This window comes from Tachypleus tridentatus, chromosome 7 (genome assembly GCF_004210375.1).
Source record: "Tachypleus tridentatus isolate NWPU-2018 chromosome 7, ASM421037v1, whole genome shotgun sequence".
NCBI classification, from domain to species: Eukaryota; Metazoa; Arthropoda; class Merostomata; order Xiphosura; family Limulidae; genus Tachypleus; species Tachypleus tridentatus.
This window is the reverse complement of record NC_134831.1, coordinates 10,410,618-10,438,555: the sequence shown is the minus strand read 5'-3', so window position 1 is coordinate 10,438,555 and position 27,938 is coordinate 10,410,618. Positions and strand designations below refer to the sequence as shown.

The following is a 27,938-nucleotide window of genomic DNA, read 5'->3' as shown; positions in this document are numbered from 1 at the left end:
GGATGCATTTAGCACATTAGAACTCTTAACTCCTCTCAGTGGACACGAGGATTTTTATCTCTACAGCCACCATTCCACTTCATTTTAATAAGCGCAAGAACAGACTGCTGCCAAGGGGAGCGCTTTTTGACAGTTGTCATTTCTGTAAGAATTGTCAAAGGGAATAATTCAATTAAATTCAAATAAAAATATTTAATAATGTACAAGATGTTACGTGTGTATGTAATATTAAGATGAAAAAACAGAGAAATATAAACTGAACAATATCAAATATATATACACACAATCACGTTCCTCTCTATGCGTTTTTTCTTTCACGTTTGTTTTTCGAAATATATCTTTTAGTCAGTCGACAGTGGAATTCTTCAGCACACACACAAAAAAAAAGTTCTTAATTTCCTTTGTCTCAGGTTAGTCATTCAACAAGTGAAGACTGAACTATCGATGCTTACATCACTATGACATTTTAAAAATAGTAATAGTAAGTCTTTAGGATATACAGAGTTTGTCAATAAAATTATCTAAGTTGTCTTCTTGACAGCCAAACTTCCCAGGTAAAATTACAAATTTATATTTTCCACAAACACCTAAAAACAACATCTTAAACGATTTTTTCAAAGAATTTTCTCACAAAACAGAAAACTAAAAAACAACCTTACAAAAAGAGACATTAATTCCATTAAAAACCTAAAACAAGACAAAAACATAAAAATTGTAAAAGCAGATAAAGGTAACGCTATAGTCATAATGAACACGAATGAATACACCCAAAAAATGAAGAACATCCTATCAGACACGAACAAATTTAAACCAATACACACGAATCCAACAGACACACGAGACGCAACTGAACAAATTACTACTACAAATGAAAAAAGCCAACACAATTTCACAAACACTTTATTCCTTCCTACGTAAAACCGACTCACGCACACCGCAAATATACGGCATCCCCAAACCTCATAAACCAGATTGTCCTTTACGACCAATAATGTCCACATATGAATCGTTTAATTACAATCTTGGTAAATACATAGCGTGGGCATTCTCCAAATATGTAACATCAGCCAGCTCATTCATCAAAGACTTAATTTCAAGTCTAATCTGAATCAACTTAATCATAAAGCCTTAATGGCCAGTTTCGATGTTATATCCCTCTTTACAGAAGTTCCAACCACTGAAGCCTGCAAGATAGCCTTAGAACTCTATATCCGAGACCCTAACCCAACTATAGAAATTCCCAGTAACCAGTTAGCAACCCTCATAGAATTCACCACGATAAAGACAAACTTCATGTTCAACAACCAAAACTATATACAAACAAATGGCCTGAGCATGGGCAATCCAGTATTACCAGTCCTAGCCAATATTTTTATGACACAGGTTGAAACACAAGCAATTAACACAGCATTACATCCACCACTATACTGGTACAGATATGTAGATGACACGGTTGCGGGATTCAAATCTACAGAACACATACTTAATTTTTTCAATCACATTAACTCTATACATCCCAACATTAACTTCACATGTGAACAGGAAGAAAGCAATCAAATATCATTTCTTCACCTCAAAATTACAAGAACTGACACACGATTCAAAACAGAAATCCACTGAAAAATCACCCATACTGGACTATACATTCCTTGGGACTCAGCACATGAAACAAAACAAAAACTCAACATACTAAGAAACCAAATAAACACAGCCATAAAACTATGCTCACCAGATAAAATTAACGACGAATTAGTTTGTTTGTTTGGAAATTTCGCACAAAGCTACTCGAGGGCTATCTGTGCTAGCCGTCCCTAATTTAGTAGTGTAAGACTAGAGGGAAGGCAGCTAGTCATCACCACCCACCGCCAACTCTTGGGCTACTTTTTTTACCAACGAAAAGTGGGATTGACCGTCACATTATACGCCCCACGGCTGGGAGGGCGAGCATGTTTAGCGCGACGCGGGCGCGAACCCGCGACCCTCGGATTACGAGTCGCACGCCTTACGCGCTAGGCCATGCCTGGCCACGACGAATTAGACAAAATAAAACAATACTTCATCAACATCAATAAGTTTCCTCTAGAAACCGTAGAAAACATAATACGCACACACCTAGACATAAAGCAAAATCAACTAACAAAAGTAAATATATCTCACGAATCAAAAAATCACGAAACCATATACTGCTGTATACCATATATTCCTGACATCAGCTTCCTCTTTCTTTGTGAACCTGACGATGACCGAAGAAGGTCGAAACGTTGTTCGCTCCTCTATGTAAAATATTTTCTCAACCCAAACGAGCCGTTTTTGCATATAAATAAAACATCCTACTCGATAAATTTATGATGACGCTGTAACGAGAACAAGCAATCCACGCGTACAAGGGAACGCAAAGAAACTTGGCTTAGCTCGCGTGAACGCCAACAGTTCGAGAAGAAATCGACGCCTGATCCACAAAAACATTAGGCGTGGCACTTGCAAACTTTCCTTAGCTGAGAATCGGAAGACATTAGACAACCTTGATCAGTTAGTTAAGATTCAGCAGTAAAGACAGTATCAGCCGAGTAGCAAAAACATAAATCACATACAGTTCTTTAATAAAATTTGAAAACTCAGTTCCAAAATACAAATCAATAAATTATTTTACCTCCAATTGATTTTACTTCCACAAGTCCCAGCCAATTCTACGAAGAATACTGAAGTACAATCACGAGCAAAATAAGTATATGTTTATTCGCCAGCAATGCCAAGCTTGGGGCACGTGCATACTACAGCAGGTGTGTTGTTTTGAATTAAGCACAATGGGCTATCTGTGCTCTGCTCACCACAGGTATTGAAACAAGGTTTTTAGCGTTGTAAGTCATACCGCTGATCCACTGGGGGGCAGATCAGATTTTATTACTCATCAGGATCTTTATCACCTACCCCCAAACTGAAATTATTTTAGAACAAATGGATCAATCGAAAGGATCTGATCTCTTTATCCAAAACTATTATTATATCTCAAATCGATGAAGAAGTGATGGAGCTCCGAACTAAAAGAATTATACTTGAAGAAAAACCAAAAAACTCAGAACTCTTCCAAGAATTGATATATCCCGGCTAAAAAAAAAAACCTGTATATTGCATAACGTATATAAATAACCTTTACCCTATATGTAAACAAGAGTTTATTACAACAAAAAATAATTGTTAACATGTGTATTGGTGAGGTGTTTGTAAGTGTGATACAAAAGATCGATTACAGAAACATTTATAAAATGTAAATTATGATTTATATTATTTTCTGAATTACTTCATAAGAGTCCCGGCATGTCCAGGTGGATAGGGCGCTCGAATCGTAACCTGAGGTTCGAGGGTTGAAATCCCCGTCACATCAAACATGTTCTACTAGTCTTACACAGCTAAGTTAGGAACAACTAGCGAAAATTCATCATACAAACAAACAAACAATTCAGAAATCCCTTAGAAGAAAGTTATCACTTTCTCAGAAAGAAACGATTAGATTGAGATATAAAAATTTTTCTTAACTTCAGTATTTCAATAACAAAATTTTTAAGCACAATAAAATTATATATAACAAAGTGATTCCCAATGTCTCAACGATAAGTTTGAAGACTTATAATGCTAAAAATCAGGTTCTGAACCTTTCACTCTTCAGCCGAACACGATAACATCTGGGTGGCGTCAGCCCGCTTCTTTAAGTGAGAGGAGTTTTATGTGTTGATAAAACTTCCCACTCTATCCTGGCAAACTTCCTAGACTTTGTTGTTTAGTTTGATGTAATTACTAGGATCGAACTTCCAATACTCAAACGAACATTTCCATGACTGCTAATGAGAGAAGGAATCGTGTCTGTTCACTCAATGCTTATGATATCAATATAAATTCTAAAGAATTTTATACATCAAATAAAGTACTATTTATCTTGAATTATCTACCGTGTGGTTCGTTGCTTCACATTTACAGGACCACTATAATGCATATTTAGTACTTGTTTATTGTAAAGTAAATCCACGCGACATTTGGGGCCTGCTTTTTTTTTGGTGGGGGGCAATCCCTGTGTTCCCTAGAGACTTAGGCGGAAACTCCAAATGTTTGCAAGTCTCGGGACCGAAACGATTCGTTTGGTACAATTTAGAATTTCGTGCGATCAGCTACTTGACACAAAGTCTCTGAATCTAATTACATTTGTATTTTTGAAAAGTGGGTAGTTTGATACCTTGTGATTTTGTAAAATTTGTACTCTCAATGTTAAAGATAAAGTTTCTGAATTTAGATAAAATCGTTAAAATTGATCAAACGTTTTGTCAATGAGAAGTTGGGTTGAAAATTCCTACTATTCTTGTTGTTCAGCCCAAATTTATATTGTTTTATATATTCAGCCGTACTATTTTAGGTATTCAACCATACTTACAACGTGACTTACGTTATGCATGTGGTATATCTTAGCTTTATTACATTTCATAGACTGAAATAACTTCTAGCCTTCCTGAATATCAAAAAGTGTTAAATAAAATAGGTCAAACGTTACAGTTGTTTTATAATGAGGTGTAGTGTTTTTTTTTCTGGAAATTTTAATGTTTGTATGTTTTATATTTGAGAAGTTTGTAAAGTTTGGATTTCTTCCAAATGAAAGGAAGCGAAAGTTCCTTGACCCGTATCTGTTTCCACTGTTTGGGAATTTTACAACTGTTTAAATCTATAACTCTGTGCTAAACACCATTCAATTACCTTTAACATAAAGTATCGATCTCACCTTGATGTACACCCTTGTTGATTGAATTTGCTACGTGTGTATCACGTTAGACGTAACAAAAGGAAAAGTGGTGAATGATGTAGTCCTATTACGTAACTTCGTAAAGCGAAAATTCAAACGGCTAAGTTTAGTGCCAACAGTTAAAATAACTTCAACAAAAAGATAGCTGTCTTGGTTTGTCAGTTAAGTATTACATTTTTAAATGATATTTAAAAAGTTAAAGGGAGAGAAAAGGCAAATAAAAATTACTTAGAATACAAAAATGTTGAGCAGCAAAACATTCTTTCGATTTATTATCTGATATATATTAACTCCAGCTGTGTTTTGCTGACGCTTTGTTCATCTGGGCCGTTAGCAACAAAACTATAACCTGTTATTGTCCTCTTAAGTGTGTATATAATTATTCGAACGTTCATGAAGGTTAGCTTGAAATCTACTTTTTTAGATTGTTCTACATTTTTATTTATGCATATCCTGAGCTAGAAGCACCAAAATATTTCGAAGTCCTGTAATTTAAGATTTTTTCGAAACGTTATTTACCGTAATACAACAACATTTCCAGTTACAAGAACAATATTTATATCTGTATGAAGAAATCGATATTTTAATAACAAAGATTTAGGGCTCATCAAATCACAGAATATTTAATCAAGAAAAAGGAAGATTAGAACATGAACATATTCTTGAAAAGTTGAAAACAAAATTCAGAAGCACACTGAAAAAAAGACGGTGTTTTAATGCAATTCAAAGCTGAGCAAATAGTTTGTTTGTTTGTTTTTAATTTCGCACAAAGCTACTCGAGGGCTATCTGTGCTAGCCGTCCCTAATTTAGCAATGTAAGACTAGAGGTAAGGCAGCTAGTCATCATCACCACCCACCGCCAACTCTTGGGCTACTCTTTTACCAACGAATAGTGGGATTGACCGTCACATTATAACGCCCCCAAGGCTGAAAGGGAGCAAATAGAAGAAATATACAAAGGGAAATTACCACCATCGATAATAACGCATTTGATAAATCAGTTGTTGTTGTTTTGAATTAAGCACAAAGTTACACAATGGGCTATCTGTGCTCTGCCCACCACAGGTATCGAAATCCGGATTATAGCGGTGTGAGTCTGCAGTATTACCTCTGTGCCACTCGGGGCAGGCATGATAGGAATTCTGATTGAAGACGTTACTACTTAACATTGGATGAGGTTGCAAAGGTTTTTAGAAAAAAATGTGGAAAACCACTTTTTGAAAGAAATATCAGAGTATATGCACCTAATGTATAACATTCGTTAATAAATTTGAACATTTTGAGCTCAGATTTGGATCCAGTGACTTATACGTTATTTTATCCCTATAGAGAATCAGAATGAAAGCCGAATATGGAGATTGAAAGTTATAAAAATGCAAAACGTTCAAATATTTCAATGTTAGAGTACAAAGTTGTTCAAACAACAATTCGTAAAGATGAACGTAACCCAATTTTAATTGGAGGAAAGCTATTTTAGTAACGGGGGTGTTATTTCACATTCTCATGTTGAAGCAAACACAACTAATTAAAATAAAGCAATCGTAATTACATGTTGAGAAATATAAAGGTCTGATGTATTGTTTACATGATGTCGCGCATACTGCTTGAGTAAGAATGGTTATTTACTGTCATCCTCTTAACATTCACGAAGCAATAGCTATTGTTTGTAGGTGTGCAAGACTTTACCTGTTTGTAACGATGACATGCGATCCAAACCGGTCTGTTTGGTTGGTTGTTTTGTTTTTAATTTCGCGCAAATCTACTCGAGGGCTATCTGCGCTAACCGTCCCTAATTTAGTAGTGTAAAACTAAAGGGAAAGCAGCTAATTATCACCACCCACCGCCAACTCTTTGGGCTACTCTTTTACCAACGAATAGTGGGATTGACCGTAACATTATATCGTCACACATTATATTCAGCCTCCACAGCTGAAAGTGCAAGCATGTTTGGTGTGACGAGGATTCAAACCCATGAAAATCGAATTACGAGTCGAGTGCCTTAACCACCTATTCATGCCGGTCCCAAAATCGGTCTGAAATGCAGAAAGACATATTTCCCGGACGTTAGCATTTGATAGACTTGACTTAGTTGCAAAAGTGTTCAAAATTACGCTTGTTGCATTACTGGAGAAAATTTGAAATAGAATATTTAGGGGTAATCAGTACCTTATGTACATGCTATAAAGGTACATGCATATGTTTTAATTATACTGAGATAAAACGTTAAAATACAAGGTTTTAGAAATGACAGATAAAATAGTGTGCTAAGAAACTCCAGATCCAGAAATTGACGCATGTTTGTTTGAAATAGTGAGGAGATGTATTATGATACATGGATGTGTGGCTAATGGAAAATCTACAAATAAGTTTTCGAAAGAATTTATAAATAAGATAATGGCAATTGTAGATAGGTATCGGTTGTATAAGATAAGAGACGATAGAACTGTTCAAATTAGAAATTATGATTTTTAGAACAGGTTTGTTTAATGAACATTTTAGTTTCAAGTATAATGCGCATATATACGTCGAAGTATGAACATATATGATATCAGTGAAGTACATTTTCAGATACGTGTAAAATACCACAACTACATAAATGTGATTAGACAGAATCAAAATGAGCCAAACCAAGCAATAGTTCATGATAAAGCTGCGACTTATTTGGATATAAGATACATTAGCGCACCTGAAGCAATACGGAGACTTTTAGAACATAAAATGCACTATCAGTTTCATACAATTATTTGACTTTTTGTTCATTTACCATTTGCAAGTAGAAAAATTGAATTAACGGCATAGCTTGTGTTGAATCAAACCGATGAAAAAAAAACAACATCCCAATGCTCTGCATAACGATGAATAAATTACAAGCAGAAACTTTTGATCATGTAATTATTTATAACTGAAGCAGTGTTTGCTCACGGACTGCTGTAAGCTACATCGACGTAAAAAATAAAACTAGAGAATAATTTGAACGTATTTCTTATTGAGGATAAGAAACAAGGGAATTTATCAAAAAATGAATAAGAGCTCATGAGAAATATTACATAACACGAAGTATTCAAATTGTTAGTGAAAATCTAAGTCAGTAAAAATTAAGCAGTAGTTTATAATGAATCTGCAATTTATATAGATGAATGTATTTTCACTTACGTGACTAAATAAAAATTAATTATTTTAATTTTTAGTTTAATTATACCAAACTTTTCATTTTAATGTTGGAGACAAAACATCAAGAAAATACGCAAAAGTAAACGAAAGTTATTATTCTTACAATCTGATTAGTCATCTAATCGAAGAAGAAAATGGCAAAACTTATCATAAATATTAGTGAAAATAATAACATTTTAATAAAGTTAAATAGTAAAATAAGTAAAATCATAAGAAAGGGCTACGGTAAAAACAGCAAATCCAAACCTCTGACTAATTGTATAATTTGGTATTTTAACTCAAAAAGAAGTCGAAACAAAAACAAATTAAACAAAAACGCTGTATTTATGTATATTAGATAATTTTTTAACAAACTTATTCAGCGTGATAGGGATAAATTGGCTTGGTGAAACTAATAGAAGATGAAATAAGGATGAACACAAAATACTTTATTTTGAGTTGGAATAATTAAATATATATTAATCTTTAGCAGGAGTTACAATGCCAACAATAGAAAGAAGTATTAGCAAGTATACAAGTACTCAACGTACATAAAAGCTCTTAATTAATGATGTTTTATCTCGAAAAAAAACCTTTGTTTTAAATGAAATATTTGTTTGATTTCACACTTCCAAACATAGTTGTTAAAATTAAAATGACATCATTGGAAATACCTTTAGACATCTAATTACATTTTTGAATAATGAAAATGTTGAGTTTTAAAATCATGCATTTCTGTTTTGTGAAAATTACCATCTTTTGTTACAACATGAATAGAAAAAAAAAAGATTTCTAAAAACCTTTGAAAATATAATATATTCGGAAGAAATAACTAAAATGCTGAAAAAATTTTGTTTTCAATTTTGTAACGATTTTTTAACATCAGAAATGGCATGTAACCAGTCTTAATACAGTTATAATGTGGACAATAAAGTGAAAAGTGCAAAAAATATTAATAATAAATAAGAGTTTTGTACAATGTTCATAAATGTATGTGAAATTAAAAAACACTAACGTGATACGATTGTTTTTCTGCTGATTAAACTCTAATATATTACCGTGTGTCAGTTTTACGCACGTGTGTGTAATGTTATTGCGAATTACGTCCAATTTAAATTGCACCATTCCCCTTGATATTGTGAGAGTGCACTTGAAACTTGTTTTTATTGTTGCTGAAGGAGAGCTATGGTGAACAAAAATCTCTGAAGGAAGGGAAGGGGCTGGGTTTTTTATACAAACCTCCAACCTAACACGTTCTGACGGGTCGAGGCAATGCTAATATATTAAATAAGAACTGAAATCCACTCTTAATCTTGCTACGTAGTGCATATATACTACAATTTGCTTATATTTTTATACAGGTTCTGATATCTATCTTTCAGGTAGAAATTTACTCGTTTAAAATTGAAGCTGGCCCGGCATGGCCAGGTGGTTAGTGCTCTCGACTCGTAATCTGAGGGTTACGGGTTTGAACCCCGTCACACCAAACATTCTCGCCCCTTTTAGCCGAGAGAGCATTCTAATGTCATAATCAATCTTACTTTTCGTTGGTAAAAGAGTAGCCCAAAAGTTGACGGTGAGTGGTTATGAGTAGCTGCCTTCTCTCTTGTCTTACACTGCTAAATTATAACGGCTAGTGCAGATAGCCCTCGTGTAGCTTTGCGCGAAACTCAAAACAAACCTGTATATATATATATATATATACATTTAAATCAGTGTTAGACTCGAGGTTAGATTCTGTTTCCTCACTCTGTTTTTAAGGAGTGTCAATAGCTTATGTTTTGCGAAACGAGCGTTCTTTTTTATATTCCTATTAGCACTTAGTTTTTAATAAATAGTATTTGAGGAAGTTTGTAATTTTGCTATTTTATTTCGCTTTGACTAAGCCAGTATATTCTACTCAATATTTTCTGTAAGCTTCTAACTCTGATATAAATATAGTTGATGCTATAATTAAATATTTAAATAAATATTTATTGCCATATATTCTACGTCTGGAAAGATATGTTGTTATTTTTATTTATTCGTCGCTTGAGCGTTGTGATATTCACGGCGTTTCGATTAGTCTTTACTTATTAAAATACTGTGTAATAAAGTGCATAGTAATTTGTATCTACTTGTGAACAAGTAATTTCTAATCAGTAATTGGATAAGGTGATGCATACTTTCATGTGTTTCCTATTCCTTTAGTTAATATGTACTTTAATTTAAGATTCCTGTTCATATTAAGCAAGAATATTTTTAGAAAGTTGATCAAAGAAGCTAGATGATAAGTGCCTTTGCCCTGGATAATCACGGAACGAGATCAGTTAAATAAGTGTCACGTGTTCGTAGGAAAGATTGCTGAACTAGATCAGTTAAATAAGTGTCAACACTTTAAACACTGTAGAAACATCGGCATTGACCTGTTCAATTAGCAAGTTAGGTGATGTCCAAGGGATACAACATGCCTCGTTTTGAAGTTAAAGTGACCATCATTCCCGAGGATAGCTCGTGCAAAAGAAAAGAATGATTTTCTCTTTATAAGTTTATAATGCTCTTTTTTTTTCCTCACTAGATAACTGTAAACACAGGACTTTATCTCAGATTATACATCTTTAGAGTAAACGTACCACTTGTGTTCTTTAACTTCGCTTTGGGTTAAATTAAATATCATTTCACTCTATTTAACGTGTGTCTAGTTCATTATATGCCTCAGTGGCCCGTCATATCCAGGTGGTTAGGGCGCTCGACTCTGAGTGTCGGAGGTTCAAATCCCCATCACACCAAACATGCTTGCCCTTTCAACCGTTGGTAACCTAGAACTACACCTAGCTGTATACCTGTGTAATACTTTCCAAAATTACACGTAGATATTTATATATATGATACTATACCCAGAAACACAACCTATATACATATTACTACCTAGAAACGCACTTAGATGTACATATCAATAGTATCATAAAACATTACCAATTGACACATGTTTGTATATTAAAAATATTGCTTTCTGATATTGATGAAGGTGAGTTCTTCTGACCTATCACTTCTATTTAAAGTGTAAGTGTGGGATGAATAACAGTAACTACTGTTAGCACACCAGATGATATCATAATCTAACAAAATATTTTATGAAAAATGACCTGGAGTTATGAATAATTGTCACTCGTGATCAGATAAATAAACTGAGGAGAGCAGGTGTTTTTCAGTTTCACTTTTGATTGGAAATGAAAATTAAACCTGAATTCCAACGTATTTTCATTGTTTCACCCTCTTCTTGTTTGTATCTACATTTATAAACATCAAATACAATTCCAGTAATTCGAGTGACCATTCGAAAAATCTCGAGTTACCAGGTTTCCATTTTGTGATTCGACCGGTTTTTGACGCCGCCTGGCTTCTTAGAATAAACTCTATACAAGTACGCACACACACATACTGTAATAGAATCAAATATTTAATAGTTTTCAGCGAACGACTATTCATCAGTTTCTTAATGCTCCAACTATTCATCCAAGTTAACTGTGTATTAGTATAACCACATTTTTTCGTGAGTTTTCACCACGTGTTATGCATTCCCAATTGCGTAGTGTAACATCAGTAAAGCATGAATTTCTCCAAGGAGCGGTGACTGCATAACTCTGGAAATTTGCATAGTTTTCTTATGGTAATGCCATTGACAGATGCTTGAAATTCCCTAAAGACACACATTATAACACAAGATTAATCGCTTAAAGTCCTCAGTTTTGGATGACATTGTCCTCACTTGTCATTGCACGTTCATATTAGCAGTTTTTTAGCCTTTTTTAAATCTACGTTTAAAGCAAAATGTTTTGTTAGTTTGTATCGCATTAAAAGTGAATTTGTAATGATGAAAAGCCTGTGCAAACATCGCTTCAAAAACAATGATTTAAGATAACTTGTATTTATATTAAAAGATGCTTTTAAATTAATGATTTAAATTGACGAACTTCTTTCCGTGATATTTACTGTGAACGTGTATAGCTACCAATAATAAATTTAACCACCAGCACTGATTGAATACTGAAGTTTTAATACGTGTTTCCTTTCTCTTTCTATATATATATTTATACCGATTTTTTCTCAGAGTGTAGAAACTTTATCTCAGTTGATTTCATCTCATTTTTGACCCTTCAAAAGCCGTACTTCTTAGAAATACCAAAGCAAAAACAAACCTCAAATAGTAATTCAACGCTTTGTAGATTGCCATCTTTAATTTACCAAAAAAAAAATCAGTATTTCAAAGTTTTGGCAATGATTAATGTAAGAAACAGTTACATTCAAGGCTTAACAGAATATATGTAAATCTCGCCCTATCCTTGTATGCAGACATGTTGCCTTTCTCATGCTCCAAGCACATTTCCTGCTTCTTTGTTACTAAACTATAGAATTCGAATTTTCACAAACCACTTAACATCTCGAATTTCAAACAAATAATGAAAAAGTGTGCTCATTGCTGGTACTCTGACATATGTGTATAATTATATTTTTAATTTATTTATATTATTGATCAGTCATTAATAACATCAAAATTAAGAGTGAATAATAACTCTGCGTAAAATAGATGTTAAGAGCAAACTGAAATGCAGCTTTACCAATGGTTGATGGAGATAACACTTGGCAGAGGGACAACCAGAACGACTGTAACTGTACACATGTGTCTTCACAAAATATAAGTTTAGACAGTGAAAGTTCACTCTGAACAAGTTTCTCCCTATACACGATTTTGATAACTAGCAGAACGAAATGTATACTTGTATCAATGACGAAACCGGTGTTACCTCTTTAATTAGAACACTACCTTGTGGCACGTGGCTTCATAGAATGAGACATCTTTTCATCACATGTAGTCCATTGTATACCTTTGAATCTGCTACAGATAGATTCTATTTTCGTCAGAATATAGACAGCTCTTTCTCGATATCCTTCTGTTTTATATGTCCTCTTTATTTTTCATTTATCTCATATTTGTATCTTTATGTACTTCATAATGGGAATTTATCCAATAAATGGTCACACAACCTGATTTATTATATTAGAAGCTCCATTAATTAAATTTCAGAATGAGAGCTTATTGTTATACTGTCCACTACCTGTGTGATCTACATATGGATTAACTGTAGTCTTTAATTCAATGTAGAGAAACGACCAAAAGTATTGGATGAATGTATTTAACACAGAGAGTTCCGGTAGTAATTACTGTGGTTCATTTCATTGTTGACGATATTACTGTATGTTGTTAGAGACGAGGTGACCAACAAGCGATATGGTGTATTAAATTAAAAACGAAACGGTGAAGTAATCTTCCTAAATAATTCTAGGACTGATTTACTAATGTTCTTCAGTATACATGGCATTTCTGATTTATTGTTTGTTCTTTACCTCTGTAAGTATTAATTCATCATCGAGCAATATTTCAAAAATTATAAACACTAGTGTATAAAAATCCTTACAAATCAACGGTTTATAATCTAATTTCTTTAATTTTGATTTGAGGGAAGATTTCAGTAAATTTCACAGTTTGTGATAGACTACCAATTTGATTATTTTTAAGTTTATTTTTAAATAAAATATTTCTCAATATCTTTGTTTGTTTGTTTTTGGAATTTCGCACAAAGCTACTCGAGGGCTATCTGTGCTAGCCGTCCCTAATTTAGCAGTGTAAGACTAGAGGGAAGGCAGCTAGTCATCACCACCCACCGCCAACTCTTGGGCTACTTTTTTACCAACGAAAAGTGGGATTGACCGTCACATTATACGCCCCCACGGCTGGGAGGGCGAGCATGTTTAGCGCGACGCGGGCGCGAACCCGCGACCCTCGGATTACGAGTCGCACGCCTTACGCGCTTGGCCATGCCAGGCCGTTATCTCAAACACACAAAACCAACAACAAAAATCAACAAAGACGAAAAACGTGTGCAGTATTTCCAACTTATTTATACTAAAGGCAAATTTAAAGTATCGACTTTAAATTGCTTTTCTTTTGCTCGGTGTTAATATAAAAAACACATTTTTCTTTATTCTAAACCTTTTAATTTGGTTTATGCAGAACAAAAAAAAAAGACGATTTAATTACAAAAGGTGCCTTTGTTTGAAAGAGTTTTTCATCTAATATCAGGATTATCTACTTCTTTTCTGGGAAAAGAAGTTGGACAATGATATAACAGGATCTTGACAGTATATCTTACAAACTATTAGTATCTGAAGGCAGAGGTGAAGAAATTTCTTGATTTTTTTTTAAGTGTGTTGGCAGAAACAACACAACCGATAAGGCCATATTGTAGTTAAGCTTCCTGTATTTCTTTCGAAGAGATACGGATGAATAACTTTCTGTTTCTTCATCCTTGTTTTTGAAATTGGTTTTCCAGTTCATTAGCTCGAGAGTAAGAAAGTACAGTGAACTACGGTTTATTGAATGCAACACTCATAAAGCCAGAAAGTTGACACGTCAATATTTTATTAGTAAGCTCTGTCGATGCTTACGATAATTAAAAATATGACAGTAAATATAAGACTTATTGATTATTTTCGAGTTTTAGTAAACGATACTGGAAAAGAAAAAGTATTCGCGAGTGTCTTAAACCGATAACTAAACAATTACTGAAAGCTGAGTGTACAGAAATATTGGCGCTAACATCATTAGTTTATCATTAGGAATACTGAAACTTAATCACAAAAACTACAGAAAACAGCATAATCTACTTACGAAACTTTGAGCTACTCTGATGACAAAAGAACAAAGAACCGAACGCCTCTAGTTTTCCTTTGCAAATGTGTGTTCTTGAGAAAGGTGGCCAACACTAATGTCAAAGCTCGATTTGTTTGTATGTAGTTGTAGTGTTACTACAAATTATAAAGTAGTTTTTTGTTTATTTTTAATAAAAATGGTGTTGTTCACTGAGAAGACCGAACTGAGGAAAGAGTGCAGAGTAAACTTTGTCAAATTTTTGGGGATAAAAGTGTTTTAAACTGGCTGAGTAAAAGAGTTTTGCTGTGTAGAGATATATTCGCTTCAGCTGTTTCAGTTAGTTCAAAACTCCAAGAAAACTAGTCTAGCATGCAATTGTTGGTTTAACTACAGGGCACAATCATATTTCTGTCAGGTTATTTTAACGGTGCCCAAAAGAGGACGTTAGAGCTTTTAACGTGTATTCAAATCAAATACTTTTTCAATGCGTACTCATTCTCCTTGCGGTAATATACTGAAGGGTAAACAAACATACGAGTTGTCAATAATCTAGTATTTTTCTAATTATGACAAACTAAATTAAAATACTATAGTCAAACATGGACTCTTGTTTATATCGTTTATGATCTGTATAGCGTAAATTGACACGCCAGTTTTATTTATATATATTTCAGTATCAAGTGTATATTGATATACGTGGTGACACTAAATTGGTTGATTATAACAGTTGAACTACAGCTGTGAAAATACAATCAGTAAGAGAAACAAACTCATGACTATTAACCAAGCTCTTGGCCCGACATGGCCAAGCGTGTTAAGGCGTGCGACTCGTAATCTGAGGGTCGCGGGTTCGCATCCTCGTCGCTCCAAACATGTTCGCCCTTTCAGCCGTGGGGGCGTTATAATGTGACGATCAATCCCACTATTTGTTGGTAAAAGAGTAGCCCAAGAGTTGGCGGTGGGTGGTGATGACTAGTTGCCTACCCTCTAGTCTTACACTGCTAAATTAGGGACGGCTAGCACAGATAGCCCTCGAGAAGCTTTGTGCGAAATTCCAAAACCACGTTCTTCCAATCATAAGTAGGGCAATCCCACTATTCGTTGGTAAAAGAGTAGCCCAAGAGTTGGCGGTGGGTGGTGATGACTAGCTGCCTTCCCTCTAGTCTTACACTGCTAAATTAGGGACGGCTAGCACAGATAGCCCTCGAGTAGCTTTGTGCGAAATTCCAACAAACATAAGTAGGGATACTTACACCTTGTTATTAAGAAAACACCGGTATGTTATTCCATATTCGTGATGGTCAGAGCACAGATAGCCCATTGTATAGTTTTGTGCTTATTGTCAAATTAACAAACATATTAAAAATTTAAGCTCAAGCTTCTATCCGTAGTTATAAAAAACATTCACTCATATCTACCAAGAAATTGATATCCATACAAAAAAGACCAAAAACTATTTTTTCTTAAGTTATGAAATGATAACGGCTGTTAAACCAATAAAACGAAATAAATTCTGAAAATAAGCTTAACCCAGGCCTTACTACTAATGGATCCCAACGCGATCAGCTTTCTCAATACACTTTTAAAAGTATTTATACATTAAAAGGGTGTGTAAACTTATAACTTTATTGGTAATAGGATCCCTAATATAATCGTTCTTGGAAGGGTGGCCATCTGGGAATACCAGATAATAATAGCCATATCAATTACTTCCGAGGGGCACATTGGTATGCCTGAGGATTTACGACGCTAGAAACCGGGTTTCGATACCCGTGGTGGACAAATCACAGATATTCCATTGTACAGCCTTGTTCTGAATTTCAGAAAACAACATCAACCCCAAAACTACACGAATCAAACAAAAAATTAAACAAAATTTCCATACATGTGTATTTTACATGTAAACTTCTATAATTATTTTACTCATTTTCGTCAGTTTTTTACACTGAATTTTGTAACTGACACAAAATAAAATAGATTAATTTAAATTATGCTAACAGATAAAATGAGTAATTATGTTTTTAAAAACTTGTGTTTCGTTAGAAAACTAGCTACATTTTGTAAGGTTTACCTGGTATCAATCATGAATAATGTATGGAAAACGTTACGCGTTGCACCGTCAATACCGATAATATAACGTCAAATCACAAAATAAAAGCAAGTCAAACAGAATTGTTAAAAAGAGAAAAATTATAATAAATGTCTTTTTAACTAATTAATGTCATGTTTTTGTTTCTTAATCTTTGAATTTTCTTCTTTTTATATTATTTTCTATGTCAATAATTTTAAGATCCGTAAAACAAGAAAGTGACTATTTTTAGCATTAGGCCTAACACACAGAGCAAATTAGGCAGACACTTTAAACGTTTATTTCTTAACCTTGTAAACAAACGTAGAGGCCCAGCATGGCAAGGTGGTTAAGGCACTCGACTCCTAATCTGAGGGTTCCGAGTTCGAGTCTTCGTCACACCAAACATGTTCAGCCTTGAGGGCGTTATAATTTGGCGGTCAATCCCACTATTCATTTGTAAAAGAATTTGTAGAATCTGTTAAATTTTTATTAACAAATTAGTACAATTAATGTGTTTAATAATTAACATCATTCTTCATTGTGATGCTTCAATTTTATTTTTAGAGATCCTTTGAATAGGTATTGTATACCTCCTGTAGTTAACTCACTTTCACTTCTGATTGATGGTCTGATTTCAGACTTGTTGTGAACTATTTAAACTAGGAATTAATATATATTTTACACGAATGTAAATGTTACTATTTTGAAGCTTGGATTTCACTGTTAATATTGTAGATAAAGTGAGTTGAATCTAGTTTTCTAACTTTATATTTAAACTTCCCAAATTTCTAATTTATTTCGAAGTTCGATTTACCACTTCTTGGTAAGATTTGTTTCCCATTTATGTAGTTCTGCTTGAAAATTTTCATTTAATATCTAAACTACTGTACACTGTTTACACCTGGCCTCAATTTTTATTTTATTTTTTAAATTTTATATCTTGTTGAAAGTCTGACAGTTTCAGATTGAGTATACCATCAGTGGATATTAGTGTGAAATCCTTTAAATTTATCACCGACAGCTAAACTGCACTGTTTATTTCCTTCACTAAGAGCTGTTTTCTTCTTGAATGACATGCCTAACATGACTTTGATTTACCACATAACTCTTCCTTCATCTTTTCACAAATTTTATTAACTTTTCATAATAACCAGGAGCAATTAAATGAATGCTTTTAAAACATAAGGAGTAATATTTCTTCCACAGTCTTGTGCCAATGTTTATTAAATGGTCTAACTTTGTAAAAATAAAATAAAAAAAAATTCTCGAGTATGTTTAAAGTATATGTGAAACTTGTTTCAATTAGGATAATCTACAAATGTTTTTAGCACAAGAATGTTCCAGAGATGAGTTCAGATGTGGAGATGGATTTTGTATACCTGATGCATTAAAATGTGACAGAAAGTATGATTGTGCTGATGGAGCAGATGAAGTTGGCTGTCATAAGTAATTTTAGATATTTGAAACACAATTTAATTTCAGACTGGTTTTCTATAGATACTTTATTTTAATACCATATGTGTAAAGCTTAAAGTATGATAGCAAGATATTTTGATCAATGAAACAGAGGTGTATTACTAATTTCAAAAAATACATAATGAATTTGAGTGTGTATGTAAGTATAGATTATTCTAATAGTATCAGTCATACCTATTTGTGAAAGCTAAAATTCTAGGGCGATTTTTGAATTATAGAAAGAGAATATAAAATTGTGTAAAGTATTAGTCCTAATGGTGAATTTTAGATATGCAGTATATTCTATTACAATTTTTATGCATAGATTTATTAAAATCAGTAAGAACTTCAACATTTGAAAATGCACAATAATTTAAGTAAAAAAGTAAAATATGTTTAAAAATTACATGTTTTAGTATTAAAAAAAACAACCAAAAAAACACCATCTCCATAATGCCATAGAATACATGGTAATCTCGTTTTTATACAATCAGGTGTGTGTGTGTGTAATTTGCATTCGTCAGTGATCTTGACAGAATAATTTTCAAAGATTCTTGTTGCACCCTGATCTAAATCTCTCTTCAAAGTGTTCTTATATTTAACAATTTCTTGATTTTTTTATGTTTAGTTCATTTTATAATTCAACTTCTTTTGAATCTTATCCCATTCAGTTTTATACAATATATTTATCACATATTCTGCTAAAGCCAATAGTTTTCAATTTATGTGCTATTTTTGTGTTCATTTACTTGCTTTCAAATTTGTGCTTGTCTGACATAACTCAAGCCATAATTGTAAGGGATTTTATGTATTCCAGATTTATCTTTTAATTCAATTTTATCTTTAACAAACATCAATGATATGCACATGATATCACATGTATACCTACAAGAAAAAAAATATTCTCAGTATTAAGTTTGCAGAATTTTGTTCAATCAAGACCGCATTTTCATTTATGGATAATTACTCTGTTAATAGCAATAATGACAGTGTAAACCTAGAATGTTGTGGGAACAAAGTAGGCTATGCAAAATGAAAAAGAACAATAATGAATTTACACTAAACTTGAGTCTATGCCACAGAAAACTGTATTAATGAATTACAACAAATACTATTTAGTAACTCACAGTACAAAAGTGAAATATAATATAAGAAACAGTATAATTTATTATTATATAAATACAGTTAATTCTTAAAATATCAAGGAAAAAAGAAGCAAAATTGCAAAAACTAAATAAAAATACTACCTACATTTAAAATTAGCTATGAATATACACTAGTTTTTATTGAATACTTTTGAAACATGAAGTTAGTAGAAAAGGGATATGGTAAGATTAACTGAAATTAGGGTAATATGGAAAAAAAATTAATTTGATTAAATATCTCCAAAAAATAATTAGAAAATATGAACATTGCACTAACTGAAAAAGTAGCTAAACTATTGAAGAATCCGAAAATAACAAGCCTGTTCAAGTAAAAGTTTTTGAAGAATATGGGAAAAAATGGCTCGTTTGGGTTGTGAAAATTTTTTACATAGAGGAGCCAACAACGTTACGACCTTCTTCGCTCATTGTCACGTTCACAAAGAAAGGAAGAGGAAACTGACAATATGTTTGAAGGGGTTTTTGTAACTGAGTGTTGGAAAGTGGAGGGCGTGCTTAGATGTTTGAATATATAATTTTGTATTTACTTTATTATTATTATTTATATTATTTTTAATATAAGTATAAAGGTGTTCCTTTGTATTTGTTTATTTTGGGCTTGAGTTGTATAAGTAAGTCTTCTTTAATTTTGCGTTTATTTATGTTTGTTTCTTTATTTAGTATTTGAATGTTTTCTATGGTTATGTTGTGTTTATTTGACTTGCAGTGCTCAAAAACATGTGAAGGTGACTTTTTATGTTCTTTAAATCTGATTTCCATATTTCTACTTGTTTTTCAACATAGAAGTTGTGGCAGTTATCACATTGCATTTTATAAATAATTTTGGTGTTGTGTTTGTCAGTGTAGGTTTTACAGAGTATAGACCTCAGTTTTGTGCCTGGTTTTTGAATAAATTTGGTATTAACTGGAATGTTATATTTTGTTACTAGTTTTTGCCAAATGTTAGTTATTTTTCTGCTGATGTCGGGAATATATGGTATACAGCAGTATATGGTTTTTGTGATTTTTTGATTCGTGAGATATGTTTACTTTTGTTGGTTGATTTTGCTTTGTCTAGGTGTGTGCATATAATGTTTTCTACGGTTTGTGGAGGAAACTTATTGATGTTGATGAAATATTGTTTTATTTTGTCTAATTCATCGTTAATTTTATCTGATGAGCATAGTTTTATAATTGTGTTTATTTGGTTTCTTAGTATGTTGCGTTTTTCTTTCATTTCATGTGCTGAGTCCCAAGGAATGTATAGTCCAGTATGGGTGATTTTTCAGTGGATTTCTGTTTTAAATTATGTGTTGGTTCTTGTAATTTTGAGGTTAAGAAATGATATTTGATTGCTTTCTTCCTGTTGACATGGGAAGTTGATGTTGGGATGTATAGCGTTAATGTGATTGAAAAATATTGTGTGTTCTATAGATGTGAATCCCGCAATCGTGTCGTCTACATATCTGTACCAGTATAGTGGTGGATGTAATGCTGTGCTAATTGTTTGTGTTTCAACTTGTATCACAAAAATATTGGCTAGAACTGGTAATACTGGGTTGCCCATGCTTAGGCCATTTGTTTGTATATAGTTTTGGTTGTTGAACATGAAGTTTGTCTTTATCGTGGTGAATTCTATGAGGGTTGCTAACTGGTTACTGGGAATTTCTATAGTTGGGTTAGGGTCTCGGATATAGAGTTCTAAGGCTATCTTGCAGGCTTCAGTGGTTGGAACTTCTGTAAAGAGGGATATAACATCGAAACTGGCCATTAAGGCTTTATGATTAAGTTGATTTAGATTAGACTTGAAATTAAAAGTCTTTGATGAATGAGCTGGCTGATGTTACATATTTGGAGAATGCCCATGCTATGTATTTACCAAGATTGTAATTAAACGATTCATATGTGGACATTATTGGTCGTAATGGACAATCTGGTTTATGAGGTTTGGGGATGCCGTATATTTGCGGTGTGCGTGAGTCGGTTTTACGTAGGTAGGAATAAAGTGTTTGTGAAATTGTGTTGGCTTTTTTCATTTGTAGTAGTAATTTGTTCAGTTGCGTCTCGTGTGTATTGGTTTAAATTTGTTCGTGTCTGATAGGATGTTCTTCATTTTTTGGGTGTATTCATTCGTGTTCATTATGACTATAGCGTTACCTTTATCTGCTTTTAGAAGTTTTATGTTTGTCTTGTTTTAGGTTTTTAGTGGGATTAATGTCTCTTTGTGAGATTGTTTTTTAGTTTTCTGTTTTGTGAAATTATGTCGATGGTTTTGTGAGAAAAAACGAGCCATTTTAACATATATAGTCTTCTCTACCAGAGGGTTTTCTCGACATCACAAAGTTTTTGAGTTGGATTTGAACATTTCTATATATAATTCCATATCAATGAAAAATCTAATTGTGTTAGTTAAAATAAGTTTGAAATAACTTAGATAATGACTATATTATAAAAGATATTTCAATAAATGTAGCTACATTACTTATTTCTGATACTAAAAAGAGAAACCTTGTATAATCATCAGGTGACTGAACTTTATGTAACAAAAAAAAACATTTTAATTTTTAAACTAGATAATGAAACACACGTTGTTATATCATATGAAATCAATGATAAGGATAATATTGAAAATCTTAAATAATGATTTACTCGTACATATAAAATCTATGTTTAGGGACATCAAGGGATCTATTGATCCATCTTGGCTGTCAAATTCTCTAAACAAAAAACGTAGCATAGTAAAGTAAAGACAGTTTTAGAACTTTTGCTATACATTGACAATGAAAGAACAAAAATTTTGAACCATTTTACTTGATCTTTATTCCTCTGAAAAACTGGAACTCCATTCTGCTTAATTATTAACAGGATTAGCAACATTTTTTTATTTCTAAGTTTACTATTAATTGTTACAAAATAATTAAAATTAAATTTTCACAATTGTACAGTTAAGAATTCATCAGAATTTTAAGTATTAAGATTGAAAATGTCAAGATATGAGAAAATATTTATTTGATTTGATGTAGTGTTGTTATTTACAAATACACAAGTAGAACAAGTATTATGTTATGAAAATAGGTTACTAGCCAGAAAATATCATGTTTAGACGAAATGATGTTATAAAATTAACAGTTTATGAACACAATAAAGCCTTATTTATGGCCCCACTTTTATCACCTCTGTAAGCAGGAAAATTCATGTTTGAGGTCAAAACTTGGACAATAAAAACTTTGGTGAAAAAATGGTAAGATATCTGTGTAACACTTCTTGGTGTGGCAATGTGCCAGTGACATGTTAACTTGCTTCAAAGAACAGGCTAATTATAGCAACCTCATTATACAATTTCTTTTAGAGGTGAGAGAAAGGGGGCTGTTTGAATTTTTTAGATGTTTCAATAAAACAAAAGAATGGCATTTTGCCTACTTTGGAATACAGGAAGTTGTTTTCTGTTACAATTTTGCTGCACACAGGACTGTTACCCAATATCACAAAAATGACTTTCATCATTTGTTTACAGGGCTGTAAAGATCCTTTCATATAACTTATATTTGAACTGAATTATGTAAATATATAGCTATCAATAGAAGTTAGGAACTGTGTGGATAAGATTTATTTTAAAAAAAACAAAATGTAATAAATTACAAATTTCTGAGAACACCAGACTGTAGATAATGAATAAGGTTAATAAATAAATAAAGAATATATTTAACAAAAGTACGTAAGGTGTTATAAAAAAACACAACTTGTCTATTAGTACTTATTTCTCAATTAAAACTAATGGGCATAGCCTAGCGCGTTAAGGCGTCCGCTTCGTAATCTGAGGGTCGCGGGTTCGCGCCCGAATCGCGCCAAACATGCTCGCCCTCCCAGCCATGGGGGCGTTATAATGTGACGATCAATCCCACTTTTCATTGGTAAAGAGTAGCCCAAGAGTTGGCAGTGGGTGGTGATGACTAGCTTACACTGCTAAATTAGGGACGGCTAGCACAGATAGCCCTCGAGTAGCTTTGTGCGAAATTCCAAAACAAACAAAAAAATAAAACTAATGAATAACATTAATGGTAGTAAAGATAAAATTGTATTAATGGATAAATGTGGGGTATGTAAAATCTGTTGTAGTCGTGGCTTGAATTATAACAGGTAAACATGCAGAAATTTGAAGAACTGAATTAATGAACACAAAAGTAGCATATGAAAATTAAAAACTAGCGATATCATCTTACCAGAATTTGACAAACTCTTCATGTAACATTGAATATGGTCAAGTTTAAATATTTAAAGAAGTTAAGCTACAAAAAGGAATTAAACACAAGAGAATCCATATAAATCAAACAAAATAATATTGTTTAGATTTAGGCCATGATTCTACAGAAGTGAATTTTTAGAATTTCTTCTTTGGTAGAACTGTTCAAATGAAATTACACATGTCACTGGGTGAAAATGAAACTCCCCGTGTTTCTCCTGGTGATAGTGGAATTTTTTTTTAAAGTCAACACATGTATAGTTTTTGTGTATGTTACATTTAACTTTATACAGTAAATCTGAGTGTATTTTTAAATGTTGAAGTACTAACTTTTATGATTCAGACCTATTTATTATATATTACTGTGTTGGTCACTTCAAGTGTCATAAATACTGGGTGAATCATTAATTTTTTTTGTACTTAATGTCAATGTTAATTAAAGATATGTGACACAAAAGATGACAAAAATAATTCACAATATTTCAAACAAAAACGTTAGGATTATTTGTGGTGTTAAAACTACATTTCATTTTTTGTAAGTGATAAATAGCTTACTAAAGTTGTGACTTAACATTCATTTAAGAAAAGTATATTAAATCTTCTACTAGTTATGTTAATTATGTTAAACTTCCACTGTTTTAGATTTTTATTTAGTTTTGAAATGTTATTTACCTAACCTTTGTTACAATAATTTGGAAGAATAACTACTTTACTCTTTGTTAGCGCAAGAATGTTCGGTAGACGAGTTCCGTTGTGGAGATGGATCATGTGTAGCTAGTTCGTTAAGGTGCGACAGAAAATATGACTGTCGTGATGGTTCTGATGAAGTTGGTTGTTGTAAGTAGTTTCATTTGCTTCAAATAAAAGTTGATAGTCTCTGAAATATTTTCTTCACAAAATTATTAGTTTCAGTTTGCTTCATTATCTAGTTCTGTGTAGTCTCAAAAGAATATTAGAATGATACCTATTTTTGATCCACGAAACAAGACAAGAACCTAAAGTTGATGCACATATGAATTAATGCAACTTCAGGTACTTAATGTTGTATTGATTGATGGTTGGTTGAAACCTTTAATTTCTTTTTAATAAGTAATAAAACAGATGCTGCTTTGGAAGAATTATAAAGAAATGCAATATATACAATTGTAAATAACGATTTTACCAAACAATGATGATAAACCTGTCATGAAAGTTTATTCAGTCTATTTGTTTCTTTTTAAAAAATAGTTGATGCAAAATTTTTCTGTACGTCTTGAATGTAGTAGGATAAAACAAACTAAATTCCGATTCTCAACCAAACCCCCTTCTCCCCAGAAAAAAAATTGTTTAAAAGATAATGGCAGCTTGTTGATATACAATGTGCATATCTATTTTAAGTAACTGACAACAAAAAAAAAACATTTGATCCTTAATTTTTCTTACAGCTGTATCATTGAGACAGAACCCATACATTTTTGGTTTTCTGGGGTCGATTGTATTTATTAAACCCACTATAAAAATGGAAGATCATTCTCTACAAAAAACATGAATATTTGTGTTTAAAAAGTAACTAGTTTTGTTTTTTTCTTCAGTGCAAGAATGTTCCAGAAATGAGTTCTGTTGTGGAGATGTTATTATGTATAGCAAGTGGATTAAAATGTGATAGGAAGTATGATTGTGCTGATGGATCTGATGAAGTTGACTGCCATAAGTACCCTTACTTTTTTGAAGCAGATGGAGTATGATTTTGTGTTTATACATAAAAAACAAACAAAAACACAACAGCAACAAAACATGCATATTTAGCTTGATGTTAGTGTATTTACTGGTGAATCACAAACAGATAAGTAGGTGAGTTTTAATAAGAGAATATCTTTAAATAGAAGTGGTGTGTAACAAACGAGTATTGTTATTTGTAGTAATTTCATGAATTCTCATTCCTAAACATTAGCAAGGGCTATAAAAATTATAAATAAAGTACCAAAATGGCACATGCCCAGAAGAACATACACTATGTTGAGTGTATATGAGACACCATTCTTAATTTGGCATAATTTATTTTCATTACTTTCAACTTTCTCATCCACAGAAGTTTAATCACTTGTTTATGTGTTAAATTATTTTGTTGCTGTTCTTGTAGATCATTTTCTTATTTTATCTATAACAGTAAGGTATGGCCAGGTGGATTAAGGAGTTCAACTCGTAATCTGAGGGTCGCAGGTTCAAATCCCAGTCGTACCAAACATGCTTGCCCTTTCAGCCATGGGGGTATCATAAGTGACGGTCAATCCCACTCTTCATTGGTAAAAGAGTAGTCATCACCACCCACTGCCAACTCTTGGGCTAACTGCCTTCCCTCTAATCTTACACTACTAAATTAGGGACGGCTAGCACAGATAGCCCTCGCGTAGCTTTGCGCAAAATTCAAATAACTTGTATTATCAAACATTTCTGCTATTTCTGACTAGCTGTTTAACCTCCTCTTGTTTAGCTTTTTTTTTTGAGAGTATATTAATCTTCTTCCTGTCCTGTTTATAGACTTGTGGTCTGATCCATTACAAGCTTGAAGTTAAATATTTTGCATTTTTCATAAGTTCTAAGCTCTTAACCTTCAATCTGAATGTTAATATACTTTTAATGTATTCTAATTCTGTCTCTGTTTGGAAGTTATTTTTATATTGAAGTGAAATAATAGTTTTTCCTTGTTTTATCACTGCACCATTCTTTATACAATTTGTATATCCTCTTGAGGTGGATTCCTGTTTGTGGTGAGGGAACCTCTCAGGGAATGTTCTGTACTTTTAGTTTACCTCTTCTGTAACCTGAACATCCAACCATGTGTTTACTGTTTGTGGCAACACTTGAAGGGGAAATAGAAATCCTGGTAGTCGAGAGAGTTTAACTTTTATGTGCCACTTTAACCTTGAATTCTTATAGATGGGCAGCCTTGGTATGGCCCACCTAGGGTCAGTTGGCTGGTCCACTTGTAGTAGAGTCAACTAAGTATCAGTGTTGGATGTTGTAAATGGATGTTGTGGTCATTGTGTCTGTTGGTGTTTGGGTATAGTATTCACAGAACCATGATATTGCTGCAATGCCCTTATTCGGCATTGCTGTGTGTCCCTTCATAGGGCTGAATGGTGTGTGAGGAGTGTGCACTGAAACATTCTTACTTTATTATGGATTTTCCCATTCATGAAGAAAAAAAAATGAAATTTGAGAAAAAAAGATAATTGATAAACAGCCACAATTGGATGATTGTGTTCAACATTCACCATTCCAGTTGTTTTTTGTTCTGAGATTTCTCATTTTGCATTAATTATGTGAGAAATCAGTAGGGTAGATGTCTCCCTTTTTTTATTCAGAAGGCTCTCAAAAGTCAGTAAGAAAGTTGTGCTCTTGAGACATTTTGGTGGAAACCTTTTCACCATGACATTCTAAACATCTGAATTTGAAGAGAATTGGAGATATATCCATTTAGGTTGCTGCCAATACTATTGTGAATTCCTCAAGAGGAGTTATTGTTAAGAGGGACTAGAAGAACATTCCCGAGTTGGAGATCCTTGCTGGCTTTTCCAGCTAAGGCATCTCTGCAGTGTGCCAAATCTCCTCTCACAAAGATGGAATTATGCTGTCTATTTATATTTTTATTTTGATGTTTACATCACCACATCCACCTGCCACAGTCAAGGCAGGTATTTGAACTGTAATATACAGCCATATATTCCCAACCCTTTCAAATGTTTTAAGTGTCATAGGTCACATGAAGACATCATGTCATGTTCATTTACATGTGCTCATTCATTGTGGTGGCAAAGACTACAATTCCTACAAGTTCAAACTGGAACCAAACTGTTAACTGTAGTTTTTCACACCACTCTTACACTAGTTCATGCCTAAAGTTGGTGGAAGGAAAGACATGCAACATTTGAAGACTGTGAACAATATCTCCAATTCAGAGGCTCAGATCATGTGGTGATTCACTCTATTCCACTGCTAGAGTGGGAGTGCAGACAGATCTCTCTGCCTCCAATAGAGTAGTTTGCCAAGTGTGTGAAGTCTTTTGCCCTCCATTGTCAATAGTTAAGTCTTCATCTACTCCCATCTCTATCCTTGCCACTCTTTCATGTGGCTCCAGGTTTGGGTATTTTCTTAGGCCTATCTTCTCCAGCTCCAGAATATATGTTCATGCACTCAGTTCCTGATAGAGACCTGCCTACTTGTCTCAGGGCAGGATCCATGGAGGTTGGTAGACGTCCTTCCAAAAAAGAAAAATGACATGGTTGAAAACAGAAGGGCTCTGCCCATTAACAGTGTGAGTTCCCAGACATGCTGCTGTTCCACTTAGGGGTATAATATAAAAGGTTTCGCCATTGCGACTTTTTCAGAGTTAGTGCATAAAACTATACATCGTTAATTTTATCAGT

At 33.1% G+C, this 27,938-nt stretch overlaps 2 protein-coding genes across 2 annotated transcripts in view; both read left to right on the top strand.

The window, feature by feature from the left end:
• The window catches only part of LOC143257907 (aquaporin AQPAe.a-like), a 75,358-nt gene that overhangs the window by 14,184 nt on the left and 33,236 nt on the right, over positions 1-27,938 (top strand). The gene's annotated exons all lie outside the window — the stretch shown is intronic.
• Positions 1-27,938, top strand: part of LOC143257908 (uncharacterized) — a 47,031-nt gene that overhangs the window by 10,587 nt on the left and 8,506 nt on the right. The gene's annotated exons all lie outside the window — the stretch shown is intronic.